The sequence below is a fragment of the Palaemon carinicauda genome, chromosome 24, assembly GCF_036898095.1.
Source record: "Palaemon carinicauda isolate YSFRI2023 chromosome 24, ASM3689809v2, whole genome shotgun sequence".
NCBI lineage: Eukaryota > Metazoa > Arthropoda > Malacostraca > Decapoda > Palaemonidae > Palaemon > Palaemon carinicauda.
In genome coordinates, this window is record NC_090748.1 from 65,418,422 (window position 1) to 65,433,421 (window position 15,000).

The 15,000-nt window shown below is 34.9% G+C and overlaps 1 protein-coding gene across 10 annotated transcripts in view; it reads left to right on the forward strand.

The window, feature by feature from the left end:
- LOC137618132 (uncharacterized) overlaps positions 1–15,000 on the forward strand; it is a 478,676-nt gene that overhangs the window by 146,871 nt on the left and 316,805 nt on the right. The window contains exon 1 of one of the 10 annotated variants that reach the window (XM_068348155.1): positions 7,841–8,652. The exons of the other annotated variants lie outside the window; for them this stretch is intronic. The gene's annotated coding sequence lies outside the window, so the exon portion shown is untranslated. Of the gene's footprint in view, positions 1–7,840; positions 8,653–15,000 lie in introns of those variants that run through there. 10 annotated transcript variants of the gene reach the window in all.

Sequence of the window (15,000 nt, forward strand, 5' to 3'; positions counted from 1 at the left end):
CTTGAAATAGTTTTACTCTTTTTTTTATTTTTTTTCGAGGAGGGAGGTGGGCGGAGTTAGCTGAGAGGATTGCCTTGCAAGCAAGGTTAGTTCTGCTGTTCAATTTTTTACGTTGGTAACCTTACACCGCTAGGCCTTTTCCCCATACCACTAAAAGGATCTATTTAGAATTATCTAGGAGTTTTAAGTCATTATATATATGCCCCTAGGAATGCATAAGCAGCAGAAGAGACCCAGCCTGACCCTTTGAAAGAGCCTAAGTACGCCGTCTCTCCGCTCAAGTGCGTCAAGTGTGTGCCCTCTCAAACGTGATTAAAGATTTCTATCCATCATATATCGTGTGTATTATGTTCAAACGTTGAAGAATCCATTGAATGATATTTCAATTGTAATGTTTAACATAAACTTTTGTAACGTCCCCTGTGAGATTTAGGCTAAACAGTGAAGTGTATTTATTTTGGCCAAAAGACGTAAGTGTATCAGTTACATTTATGTAAACTTCGTTAAGTGTTTAATAATTAGAGTGTTAAAGTGTTAACTATTTTGATTCATTATCAAAATTAAATATTTTCATAAATTAACTTCCAGTGAAACTAGTGATTGTATAATTTTCATAAAGTAATATTTTCTTGTCTTAGTCTAAGGTTTTGTTCAGATTTAATATTTCTAGTAATTTAATTTTGGTGTTAATTCTGTTTAGTATTTTTGTTGTAACTTTTTATAGAATATATTTATTTTTGTAAAGTGTGTATTTTTATGATCCTCCGTTTTTCAAAATAGTGCTTGCTTGTAATCCCTGACTAGAACCAAAGTAAGAGTTTGTTTTTGAATAGTTCAAGTAAAATAATCACCCAGTTTTGTTTTGAGTGTCAAGTAAGAGATCTTTGGATATTCAGTGTTCATACATATTGCTGTCTGGGAGTTATATAGTTTTCTCAGATCTCGGGTATTAATTTTCAAGCATAACAGATGTATGTTTAAAATTAACTGGTGAGTTTGGAGCTTGGGAGTTTATGTAATTCTCCAGCCAGAATAATACACACACACACACACATAGCCCGGGTAAATGGGGAGGGTTGGCAGCAGGAAAAGCATCCGGCCATGAAAAATTAGCCACAGCCAATATGACCAGTGAAGATTGTGAGAATATAATCTTACTGGCCATATTGGTTTTGGCTAATTTTTTCATGGCCCACCTCCCTCCTTGAAAAAAAAAAAAAAAGAGTAAAACTATTTCCAGAAATTTCATGCACGTAATACCTCGTGTTATTACGTCATGTTCAAACCTCATATGGGTCATACAGCATACTAAACAAGTTTACTTAAGACTTCATAAAAAAATACTTGAAATAAAAAGTTAATTCTTAAAAATAACGCAAATTTACATATATTGACTGGAAGGAAAAATAAAATTAAATGAATAAAGGATTGCAGATCAACAGGAAAAAGACACAGTATTGAAAGTATTTGAGATTGGAAAATGGGGAGAATGGGGAAGTTAGTTTACAAGGAGAGAGATTGAAAAGAGTTGAAAATTTCAGGTATTTGGGATCAACAGTTGCAGAGGATGGTGATCTGGGGGCAGAAATAAACCACAGAATACAAGCAGGATGGAAGAATTGGAAAACAGTGCATGGAGTACTATGCGACAGGAAAATAGGGGTTAAGTTGAAAGATAAGGTACACAGGACAGTTGTGAGACCGGCAATGATGTATGGAGTGGAGATGTGGGCAATAAAGAAGACAGATGAGAAGAAACTGGGTGTGGCAGAGATGAGAATGTTGAGATGGATGTGTGGGGTGACAAGAAAAGATAAGATACGGAATGAGGTAATTAGGGGGTACCACAGGAGTTAGAGAACTAAGATCCAAGAAAGTAGACTGAGGTGGTATGGTCATGTCATGAGAAGAGATGAACAGTATATTGGGAGTTGAGTGATGGAAATGGAGGAACAGGGAACGAGAAGGAGAGGGAAACCAAAGCGAAGGTGGATGAACTGTATCAAGGATGACCTCCGATCAAAGGGATTAACCGGTGATGAAGTATGGGACAGAGGTAGATGGAGAAAGCTGGCCAGAAATATTGGCCCTACATAGAAGTGGGAGAAGATGCATACAAAGAAGAAGATATATATATGTATATATATATATATATATATATATATATATATATATATATATATATGTATATATATATGTGTATATATATATATTTATATATATATATGTGTGTGTTTATATATATATATATATATATATATATATATATATATATGTATATATATATGTGTATATATATATATTTATATATATATGTGTGTATATATATATATATATATATTTATATATATATATATATATATATATATATATATATACACACATATATATATATATATATATATATATATATATATATATATATATATATATATATATATATCATACTATGGTCCCGTGGTCTGGGAACCAAAATATAATATTACATATATTATGGCTGGCAAGCTATACAACCTCTCGAGCTCTAAACTCACCTCTTTCTTTTTACATTAAATATGTTGCACTTGAAAATATTTATACCTGAACTCTGAGACAATTATATAACTCCCAGACAGCAATATTTTAAACAATGGATATCTAAAGATCTCTTAAGTACATTCAAAACAAAACTGGGTAATTATTCATGAGAATTATTCAAAACCACCTCTTATTTTGATTTATTAACAGGATACGAGCGAGTATGATATAAATCCTTTTGATTGAAATAATACACTTTTTACAAAGATAAATATATTCTATATAAATTACGACACTTTGAAAGAATTTACATAAAAGATAGATCACTTGAAATATTAAGTCTGAACAAAACTTAGATTAAGAAAAAAAAATGTTACGCTCTGAAAATTATATAATCACTTGACTTGAAATATTAAATCTGTATAAACCTTAGAATAAGATAAAAGAAATAATTACACTTTGAAAATTATATAATCATTTGATTCAAAATATTAAATCTGCATAAAACCTTAGACTAAGACAGAAGAAATACCTGTAATCACACCCCAATGCTTAAAATCTTAAAGAACTTATATAAAGTAATTGATAAACTTACTAACTTCACGTATTTACTTATGCAGGGCCAGTTACAAAATTTTACACAATCCCAACACTCACCACAACACAAAATTTCAAAATCACCCTTTTTGTCTTTCGTATCGTTTCGACACATGTTTCACGTTGGGGCACAGAATCACTTTGGAGAGGATACACTAGAGGCACTTGGAGAGAGAGAGAGAGAGAGAGGGGGCCACTTTGGCTCTTTCACAGGAAGGCTGTTTCTCTTTTGCCCCACGCATCCTTGGGGCCGCTTATATATGAATTAGCTACTTGAAGAAAATTCTAGGACCGAGATCTGGAAGCTTGGGGGTTGGCCTAAGGGCATAAGGATTGCCAATGATTGCTCTCTCGGACGCGTACCAATGCGCAATGAGATGACTCTCTCTCAGCTAGCTCCGAACCTCTTTGTCCTCGGAAATAAAAGAAAGACAAAACTCTAAGACTAGAGTTTTTGAGAACCTTCCAAAACACGTGTCACATATAAGAATTGCATATTTTCTCACAAACGTGACGCAATACCTCATAAAAATATAAAAAAACAATTACATAAGCCCTTGTTCATATCTTTTATGGAGCATATAACAATCTTAACAGATTACGTAAAACTTCGTAACAAAATGCGGAAAATAAAAAGTTAATTCTTAAAATTAACGTAAATTTACATATACTGACTTGAATGAAAAATACAATGAAATTAACGACGAAGGTCTTACGTAATTTACATAATAAACTTAGACCTACAAGAGAGGGACTCGTCTTAAGAGATGGATATTCACCTCTTCAGTCCACATATGAAAACGTAAATAAAGTACCTGAATAACTTATTTACTCTACACTACAAGACCAGCTTCGTAAGAATATATATATATATATATATATATATATATATATATATATATATATATATGTATATATATATATATATATATATATATATATATATATATATATATATATATATATATATATATATATATATATATATATATATTCTTACGAAGCTGGTCTAGAGTAGAGTAAATACAATAGTTTATTCATGATTTTATTCATGTTTTCATATGTGCATTGAAAAGAGGTTAGCCAGCTCTTAAGAAGAGTTCCTCTCATGTAGATTTAAGTTTATTATGTAAATTATGTAAGACTTTCATCGTTAATTTCATTGTATTCATTATTCAAGTCAGTATACGTAAATTTTACGTTATTTTAAAGAATTAACTTTTTATTTCACATATTTTTCTGACAAAGTCTTACGTAATCTGTTTGAGAGTGTTATGTGACCATACAGAATATGAACAAGGGCTTATGTATTTTTATATATATATGAGGTATTGTGTCATGTTTGTAAGAGAATATGCAATATGCCATGTGGTTTGGAAATTAATAGAAAAAAGCTAGTGATAGATGTTATGTTTTTTTCATTTCGGGGACAAAGGGTGGGCAGAACTAGCTGACTGAGAGAGTTCGTCTCGTGTTGGTGAATATGTGTTCGAGAGAGCAATACTTGGTAACCCTGACACCTTAACCCAGGCCCCACACTTCCAGAACTTGCTCTCCTGGAAGTTTCTGGAAGTAGCTAAGTTTCATACATAAGGCAACCACAGGATTGCATAGATAGATAGAGAATTCCAGCCTTAAGACAAAGCCATCTCCATCTCTCTCTCACTCTCACACGCAGCTCAATGTATTGTTTTAAAAGTGTTCAGTGAAATATCGAAGTTTTCGTGTGACAAGCTTTTGTAATCATTGTGAGTACTTATAAAAATTCTCTTTGAGTTTTTATAAGTGGCCCTATAGGATGGTAAAAGGTACTTGTATTGTGATCTGGTCATCTATTTTCACTAAGTGTCAAACTTTAATATGGTATTTAGATTTGATTTCAAGTGAAACAAGTAATTGTATAATTTTCATAAGTGTTATTTCTCTTATCTTAGCCTAAAGTTTATTCAGATATAATAGTTCAAGTCAAGTGAATATATGATTTTCAGATCGTAAAATTTTTGTCTTAATCCAAGTTTTGTTAAGACTTAATATTTCGAGTGATTTATTCGTTTTATGTAAATTCTTTCAAAGTGTTGTAATTTATATAGAATATATTTATTTCTGTAAAGAGTATTTTTTCAATCATCAGTGTTTAATGTATATTCCCTCGTATCCTGTTATGAACCGAAGTTAGAGTTATTTGAATATTCGTAATAATAATTACCCAGTTTTGTTTTGGGTGTACTTGAGAGACCTTTGGATAATCAGTTTTTTTATATATTGCAGTCTGGGAGTTGTATAATTGTCTCAGAGTTCGGTTGCTAATATTTTTTCAAGTGTAACAGATTTAATATAAAAAAAACAGGTGTGTTTGTATATCTTGCCAGTCGTAATATATATATTTTATTATATTTTTGCAACCCAGATCCGGGAGCCATAATCATGATATATGTGTATATATATATATATATATATATATATATATATATATATATATATATATATGTGTGTGTGTATATATGTATTGGAAGTTTCCCTGTCTGGCGCTCTGTCGGACCTGGGTTCAAGTCACGCTAGAGCTCGATAGTTTATTGTAGTGTGTGCCACATCACCATCCTTGTGAGCTAAGGATTTGGGTTTTAGGGAGTCTATAGATCTACCTGCTGAGTCCTCAGTAGCCATTGCCTGGCACTCCCTGGTCCTAGCTTGGGTGGAGAGGGGCTTAGGCGCTGATCATATGTGAATATGGTCAGTGTCTATGGCATTGTCCTGCTTGATAGGGCAATATCACTGTAATTTGCCCTTGCTTCATGACCGGCCTTTAAACCAATCTCACACACTAATATATAGATGATTTATAAGCTGTAGGGAGTTAAAAATATCGAAAAGTAGGTTCGCATGTCCATTCAAATTCAGCCAGGAGACATCAGAAAGACTGAGGCTTTCAAGAAGAAAATGAAGACTTTCTTGTTTTCTAAAAGCTTCGATAATATAGATTTGACAATAAACACACAAAATACTGTGGATACGCAAAAATACTTAACAATTTATTATTATTATTACTTGCTAAGCAACAACCTTAGTTGGAAAAGCAGGATGCTATAAGCCTAGGGGTCCCAACAGGGAAAATAGCCCAATAAGGAAATGAAACAAGGAAAAATAAAATATTTTAAGAACAGTAACAACGTTAAAATAAATGTTTCCTTTATAAACTATAAAAACTTTAACAAAACAAGAGGAAGAGAAATTAGATGGAATAGTGTGCCCAAGTGTACCCTTAAGCAAGAGTACTCTAACTAAAGACAGTGGGACACCATAGTACAGAGGCTATGGCACTACCCAAGACTAGAGAATAATGGTTTAATTTTGGAGTGTCCTTCTCCTAGAAGAGCAGAATCTGTAAAGAATGGACCAGACTATTCGGTGTATGTGTAGGTAGTGGGAAAGGGAACCATAACCAGAGAGAAGAGAAGGATCCAATGTACTACTGTCTGGCTAGTCAAAAGACCCCATAACTCTCTAGCGGTAGTATCTCAACGGTTGGCTGGTGTCCTGGCCAACCGACTATAGTGCGTAGGGTTCCCCTGTGTAAAAAGACCAGGAAAACATGCAATAATTTGGTCAGGGGAATTTAACTTTAAAGGGTATTTGAAATTTTGTATAATTTTCAAAGTTTAAAAAAAAAAAATAAAAAGAATAAATATCAATAAAAAAAATGAAACGAAGATAATGAAAATTCCTCTGAGTAATGTTTCAACACTCCAATTATGGCAATAAATAATCAATTCAATGCAGTATTTTTCGAGAAAAACCGAAAAAAGGAAATTTTTTTTTTTTATTCTTCGATAATAATTTTTGTCCGATTCCAATGAAATCTATACAGAATCACCAGAGTAATAATGCAAATAACATATAATAAAATTATGGTAATCCAATGATATCTAACGATTATGGCTTTAATGGCGGACAATGTCCTTAAAGTAAGTCAAAGAGCGAGAAGAAGAAGAAGAAGAAGAAGCGCCTGGAGGTCTGACGGAAGGCAGTTTGGTTTCATCAGTTCGAGCTTTTTTTAGTTATTCATTGATCGCTGCAATATTTGTTTTTACTGTCCTCTTGATTTTTGTTTTGCCATATCTTGAACGTCCGCAATTCTAATGATTTCTTTTTAGTTGATTTCCTCTTATGAGTTATGAATCTTATATTTCTTTCTGCGAAAAATAATCAGTCGTCTATTGCTTTTGTGAATGGCACAAGGCTTAGCTATCATTGCCGATATGATGGAAGTCTCATTTCATTATCATCATTATAATTTCCCCCTCCATATTTTACTATTCTTGTTCTTTATTAAAAAAAAAGAAAAACAAATTCTATGTTAACTTATAATGTTTATTTTAATAACGTAATAAACATATACATTACATTTTTCCCCTCTAAAATAAACAGATTGAAATAAATTTCAGACTCTACTTAGAAATCTCTAATTAAGCAAACAAGTATTTTTTCTTTATTATTTTTCTTCGAAAATAAACATGTGAAAATTAAATTTAGATTTCAGGTAGTATTCTTTATTCAAGCAAACACGTATTCTTGCGTTGACCTTGACATTGCCTCCTCTTGTGCAGCATCAATTATGGTATTTCCTGAGATGGCCTACCATCGGAAGCCAGTGGTCTTAACATGTTGCAATTCGTTGCGGATCAAGACAGTTGCTAGAGGTGTTGAAAGAACAGTCAGTGCAGTGTGGGAAGGGATAAGTGGCAGATACACCTATCTAAGAGGCTGTGATTTTGTTATTTTGCGTATCCAACCGTTTACAGGATACAAAGCATTGATAGAATGTCTTTTTTATATTTGTTTTTTATGTGTTCTATTATCCAACTGAAATTAGTTTGGGTGAAGGAGCCGGCAATCATGATAGAAAATAAGTGTTGTCGTAATACGAGTAAGAGGTAGTCGTGATATCAAAGCTACGTAGACGTAAAGAGCGGATGTTGTGAGAAAAGTTTGTGAACAGACTTCCTTTTAAAGTAGGACACAAAATGTTTCGTTCATTTTCTTTGAAGTGAATCATATGAGATCGACCATAGCGGGTATCTCAAGGATGAGGAATTCCCACATCTTGTTGCTGATGGATGTCCAGATTTGAATTCAAACACCATGGGGAAATTCGTTGCACTTGGACGAAATTTAAAGTTGTGTTTTCTTTATTTAGGATAGCAATTGTGGCTAACTGAAAAATGCCTCGTCAGCACCTTTGGCGAATTGTTTAGGAGATCGCAAAATAAAGCACATTGTAAAGATCCCAAAGAGACTCTTACATAACGGTCCATCAACATATTAGAGGCGATGATAGTGGGAATGCGCTGTCAGTGTACCTCTCGTGACGGACTGTAGACATTAATGAAAGGCGTTTGCTGTGTTCATTCGGCACGCTGCACCTACTTTTTCGCCTTCGCCTCCACCTCTGTTATCGCTTCATAGTGCAATAGGAGGAATCCCTGTAAATTTCAGCAATACCAATACAGTTAACAACAGCAAAACTACAAAAAACCGCTGGTAATCACAGGAATTTATATTTCCACAAACTGATTTTTATGTTTATCGACGATTTCACACGAACGGTATGCTATTTTCTTTAAGATTTCAGATATTTGTAGGCTGGACAAATCAAAATAATGAAATAAAACTTGTGAATGAGTTACGTGAGTCAATAAATTTGAAAGTCAACTGAAAATATTTAAATTGAGTCCCACTTAAGCTCCATAGTTTATTGTAGTGTCTGCAACCCACCATCCTTATGAGATATGGATCCTTGTTTGGGGGAGCCTATAGGTATACCTGCAGAGTCATCAACAGTCATTGCCTGGCCCTCCCTGGTCATAGTTTGGGGGGAGAGGGGGGCTTGGGCGCTGATCAAATGTATATATGGTCAGTCTCTAGAGCATTTTCCTGCTTGCTAGGGCAATATCACTGACCCTTGCCTCTGTCATTCATGATCAGAATTTAAACCTTAAACCTTTATGGGAGACGATATGTTGAGAGTAGTCTTGTGAATATGGCTTTGTTCTCCCCCAAGCAGAATATTTGACGACTCTCCGTTATGGATAAACAGTAGGAAAATAAACCTTCCACACCCTTTTCTCATCATAAAAAAAAAAAGGGGGGGGGGGAGTTGCAGGTAAACGTTTGCTTTTCTGAAAACGTTATAGGTTTTAAATTTCCAACGAATGAAAGAGCTACTGTGAATGAGATGTGACGTTTCTTCAATCAGAGGATTGTTTTGTCCCGAATAGATCATATTCTGTTGCTAATATAATTTTTTTTTTTTGGTATGACACTATTGGGGAAAGTCAATAGTAAAAAGGCGAATACAACTGAAAGAAATCAAAAGGTGTCAATGTCTGTAAAGGGTGACGAGGCAGTATGGAAGGTAGCTATATAAGTCGAGCTTGACTTATAAGGGCAGCATGATTTCTCCCCAATACTAATAAGACCAAGTAGTGTGGCGTAGAATGCTATTGTGTAAGAGCTATTAAAAATTTTTAATAATGAAAAGGAAGCCTCCTCTGGGCCTCAGACAAAATTGGTTAATGTAAATTACACAACTCGGACTGAAATTACAGCAAAACTTTAATGGCTTCAGTACCCTGTATAATTACAATAGGGAAGAACAAATATACAAGTACCACCTATTTACCAATAAAACATATGTTTGAAGCATCCCAAGACAAAATTTCAGATGATTAAAATCATTATTGTTACTATTACTATTATTATTATTATTATTATTATTATTATTATTATTATTATTATTATTATTATTATTATTATTATTATTATTATTATCAACCAGTGATTTTAGCCTTTTGGAAGCATTGTGAACGTTGTAAAAGCTATGCAGTTATTGAATGTGATTTTGTATATAATGATTTTAACCTTCTTGAAGCGTTATAAATATTGTAGAGACTGAATTTTATTATCAAAATTATTATTATGACTTGGTCAAAGTTTTTTTCTTTTTTTATGAATGGAGTAACAAAAAAATGGGAACAGGACAGATGTAGGCACAAGCCTAAGAGATAAGAAATAGTTTGTGTTTGGGGGAGTAACTGGTGTTAGCATTTTCTTATGACAGCGGACAGAAGCTGCGGAAGCTGGTGAAAGGGCTTAACTACTACTCTGTAATTATTCAGTGGCTACTTTCTTCCTGGTAAGGGTAGAAGAGGCTCTTTGTCTATGGTAAGCAGCTCTTCTAGGAGGACACTCCAAAAGCAAACCATTATTCTCTAGTCTTGAGTGGTGCCATAGCCTCTGTACTATGGTCTTCCACTGTCTGTGGTTAGAGTTCTCTTGCTTGAGGGTGCACTCGGGCACACTATTCTATCTAATTTCTCTTCTTCTTGTTTTGTTAAAGTTTCTGTAGTTTATATACGAAATATTTATTTTTGTTGTTACTGTTCTTAAAATATTTCATTTTTCAGTGTTTCCTTTCCTCACTGGGCTATTTTCCCTGTTGGGGTCCCCGGGCTTATAGCATCCAGTTTTCCAACTAGAATTGTAGCTTAGCAAGTAATAATAATAATAATAATAATAATAATAATAATAATAATATAAGTTTAAAGGGAGCACAGGTATGAGGATAAGAGCTTCATAGTCTTAGGTAGTGCCATAGCCTCAGTAACATGACCTTCCACTTTCCTGGATTACAGTTCTCTTGCTAGGGGGAACACCCAGTCATGTTGTTCTATCTTATTTCTCTTCCTCTTTTTTCCTTGTTTTGAAGTTTTTACAGTTTATATGTGAAGGATTTAATTTAATAATGTTACTGTTCTTGAAATATTTTATTTTGATTGTTTATTCTTCTCATGTAGTTTATTTACTTCCTTATTTCCTTTCCTCGTTGGAGCCCTTCGGCTTCTAGCATCTTGCTTTTCCTACTAGGGTTATAGCCAAGCTTGAAATAACAACAACAACAACAACAACAACAACAATAATAATAATAATAATAATAATAATAATAATAATAATAATAATAATACATGGCTGAGGACTATGAAGCGGAAAGTAGGAGATGATGAATGGAGAAGTATTGAATTAAAAGCTCAAGATACAGACGACTGGCGAAATCTAACCAAGGCCCTTTGCGTCAATAGGCGTAGGAGGAAATGATGATGAGGATGATGATGACGATAGTATGAAAACTAATGAACTGAGAAGACTACCTTGGAGAACACCAGATACCACATTCCTGTACTCAATATGGTGCTCATCAACAAATACTTTCCAATTTTACTTAAAGATTCAATAACAATGCTACGAGAAGGTCAACCTACTCAAATCTGTTCGATTTTTAAAACAAAGGAAAGGCAACACTAAAATCAAAGCCAATCTTACGAACTATAGTCCACAATTAACGGAGTTTTGTACAGTATTGGAAATTGTAAGAAGGGCAGCATAATATCCAAGGCCTTTGTGAAAACCAAACTACAAACTAGGGAAAAAATGATTGTTTCAACATGCATATTTAGACATTTTGCAAAATTAATAAAAAAAGAAAAAAAACTTTGGATAATATGGGAATTATAGAAATTGGGCAGTAATCAACATGGCTAGAGCTACCACAAATGCATTTATCTAATGGAGTAACATTACCAATTCTCCAGAAAGGACAAAAAGAACTTCCTATTATTAATTTGCGAAAAAAAAACGTACAACTTAGGGGTTCAGAAATCTGCTGTCATTATTAAAAAAAAAAAAAAAAAAAAAAAAAAAAAAAAAAAAAAAAACCTTTGGGTCTACAACTCCATTAGCAGCAGCCTCCGGCAAGAATATTTTATATGATTTCCTTTCTATAATTTCCTTTAAGAATTCACTTATTGATTAAATTAAAATGGTAAATGTAGATAGTCAAGCAGCCCCATGTCCACGTTGCATGTTGAAAATATCATGATGACAGGCGTGCTACCAATGCATTTCTAAGCTTTATATGGGAAGTGTGACATAGTGGGAGTTGTTAGTAAACTGATTTAACATTTGATTCGACAGTTAAAGGATGACTGACAGTGATTGGTGACTTGTTTTTCGTTTGTAGTTTAACCATTTTATTAGCTTTTAAAATTACTAGTTTGGAGTTCAGGGGGCATTTTTTTTCACTTTCATTTATCTATATATATTGAAATAAGTTCCAGATATGATTCTGGGTCATCTCAGGGACTCATTGATTTAACTCAAGTCGGATGGTGAACGCACAACTAGTTTGATTTTCGAGCGTCCTTCTCCTAGAAGAGCTTCTCACCATAACTAGTCTCTCTCCTACCATTGCCAAGAGGAATGAAGCCCCTGGACAATGATAGTGCAATAGTTAACCTTTAAGAGAAGAATTGTTTGATTAGCTTAGTGCTGTCAGGTATATGAGGACAGAGGAGAATGTGGAAAGAATAGGCCAGACTATCGGTGTATGTGTAGGCAAAGGAAAAATGAGCCGCGACCATGGAGAGGGATCCAATGTATTACGTTCTGGCTAGCCAAAGAACCCAATTGCTCTTTAGCGGTAGTATCTCAACAGGTAACTGGTTCCTTGACCAACTGAACCCGATTTCCCACCTGTTCACAGGTGACCGTAATATAGCAATCTGTGCAGCTGTATCTCTTTAGGACAGTGCAAAATCTTCCAACGCCCCAATTTGTCCTCTTGTTACCATCCTTCTCTTTTATCAATCCACGACTTTTTACATGCCTGGACTTTTAAGGGTTGTGGTATGAGGCTTTAAACTTGGACAGACAAAAGATCGACTGCTTTGTGATTGCCCAAAAACACAGCACATCTAGCCATACAAGGCTTACAGGCTTGCGTGGCATTTCTTGCACACCCTGCACATTGTGTTATAGCCTATGTAACATGGTGGCATATATTTTAGGAGTAAGTTACCTTTTTGAAAGTAAAGACTCCTGGCTAGTACAGTGGTAATGTGTTTGCTAGTGCCTAGCATTCGCATGGCAGCAGATCAATCCCAGCCCGGGACCGTGAGTTTAAGTTGTCTACTGGGGAGGCCATTGCTGTAGTTGGAAACCCCAGATAAGTGTTGGGCTTGCCCGGCTGACGTTCTGGTGAGCAGCTATTCTTTATGAAACTGGAACTGAAACTAGACACCATAAACTTTACCTTATACAATTTTCCTGTGTATAAATCTTGAAATAATTCAATTATATTTCTATAGGCTACTCGTTCCTTTATTATCTTTTTTTCACTCAACATTGTAATGTTTAAGCTTACTACGCAAGTTCAAGGCTTTTGGTTTGACTACATAATGAGAGAGAGAGAGAGAGAGAGAGAGAGAAGAGAGAGAGAGAGAGAGAGTGGTTATGGTGTTGGCAACCGGATGTTATTACAGTTTTATAGTTCATCCCGTCGAACGTTCGCCTCGTGTAGTATACAGATAACTGTAACAATGTTTCCTTTTTAGAAACCCACACCAAACCTGCCACGCATACTCTTTGGGGATTTCTGTTTTCTTATAACCCATTAGTCACCTAAAAATTAAAGAGGGTGACCATTCTTCAAGATGGATCCATTATATATTCGGAAATATTGTATTTCACAATGAAATCACAAAAACCTATTCGATTCCAATGATCTTAGGTGTCAAATCATATATTGTTTCTATGCAGTATCCTAATTTGGAAGTATGTAACTATTCATTAGCTTCCATGTACCGTAATATCAGCTCAGAAATCATAATCAGGGTAAAAACTACCCATATCATATGCACCACAAGTCCGATATATTATTGGATGTACAATGCCAATGGTGCCACTTTGTGGCAGGATTTGTGTTAGTACGATAGTTTCTGGTAGTGTCTGCAACCTCACCATCCTTGTGAGCTAAGAATGGGAGGTTTGGGGGAACCTATAGGTCTACCTGCTGAGTCATCAACAGCCATTGCCTGACACTTCCTGGTCCTAACTTGTGTGGAGATGGGACTTGGGCGCTGATCATATGTATAGAGCATTGTTCTGATAGAGCATTGTCAGTCTCTTGCTTCTGCCATTCATGAGAAACCTGTTTAAACACCCAGGTATTCTAATTCATTTCGAAAATGACAAATCAGTAATCTAGTCTCTCTCTCTCTCTCTCTCTCTCTCTCTCTCTCTCTCTCTCTCTCTCTCTCTCTCTCTCTCTCTCTCTCTCTTCTATGCAATCCCATTGTATGACGTTCTTCATAAACATACTGTTCACATGACTAAACCTTCTTCTTCTTCTTTGTTTCTGGTCAGCTTTCTCCATCTATCTCTCTCCCACACTTCATCACCGGTTAATCCCTTTGATCGAAGGTCATCCTTTTTACAGTCCATCCACCTTCGCTTTGGTCTCCCTCTCCTCGTTCCCTGTACCTCCCTTTCCATCACTCTCCTCCCAATATATTGTTCATCTCTTCTCATGACATGACCATACCACTTCAGTCTACTTTCTTGGATCTTATCTGATAGTTTTCTAACTCCCGTGGTACCCCTAATTACATCATTCCGTATCTTATCTCTCCTTGTCACCCCACACATCCATCTCAACATTCTCATCTCTGCCACATCCATCTTCTTCTCTTCTGTCTTCTTTATTATCCACGTCTCCGCTCCATACATCATTGCCGGTCTCACTACTGTCCTGTGTATTTTACCTTTCAACTTAACCCCTATTTTCCTGTTGCATAGTACTCCACGCACTTTTTTTTCCAATTCTTCCATCCTGCTTGTATTCTGAGGTTTTTTCTGCCCCCAGATCACCATCCTCTGCATGACTAAACCTCGTATTCTCATTGTATCATTATGTTTGTTGCTATTATCATTATCAATGCCATTATTATCATGATCATCATTCTAAATGAGAATCTACTGATCAGAAAAAGCCGG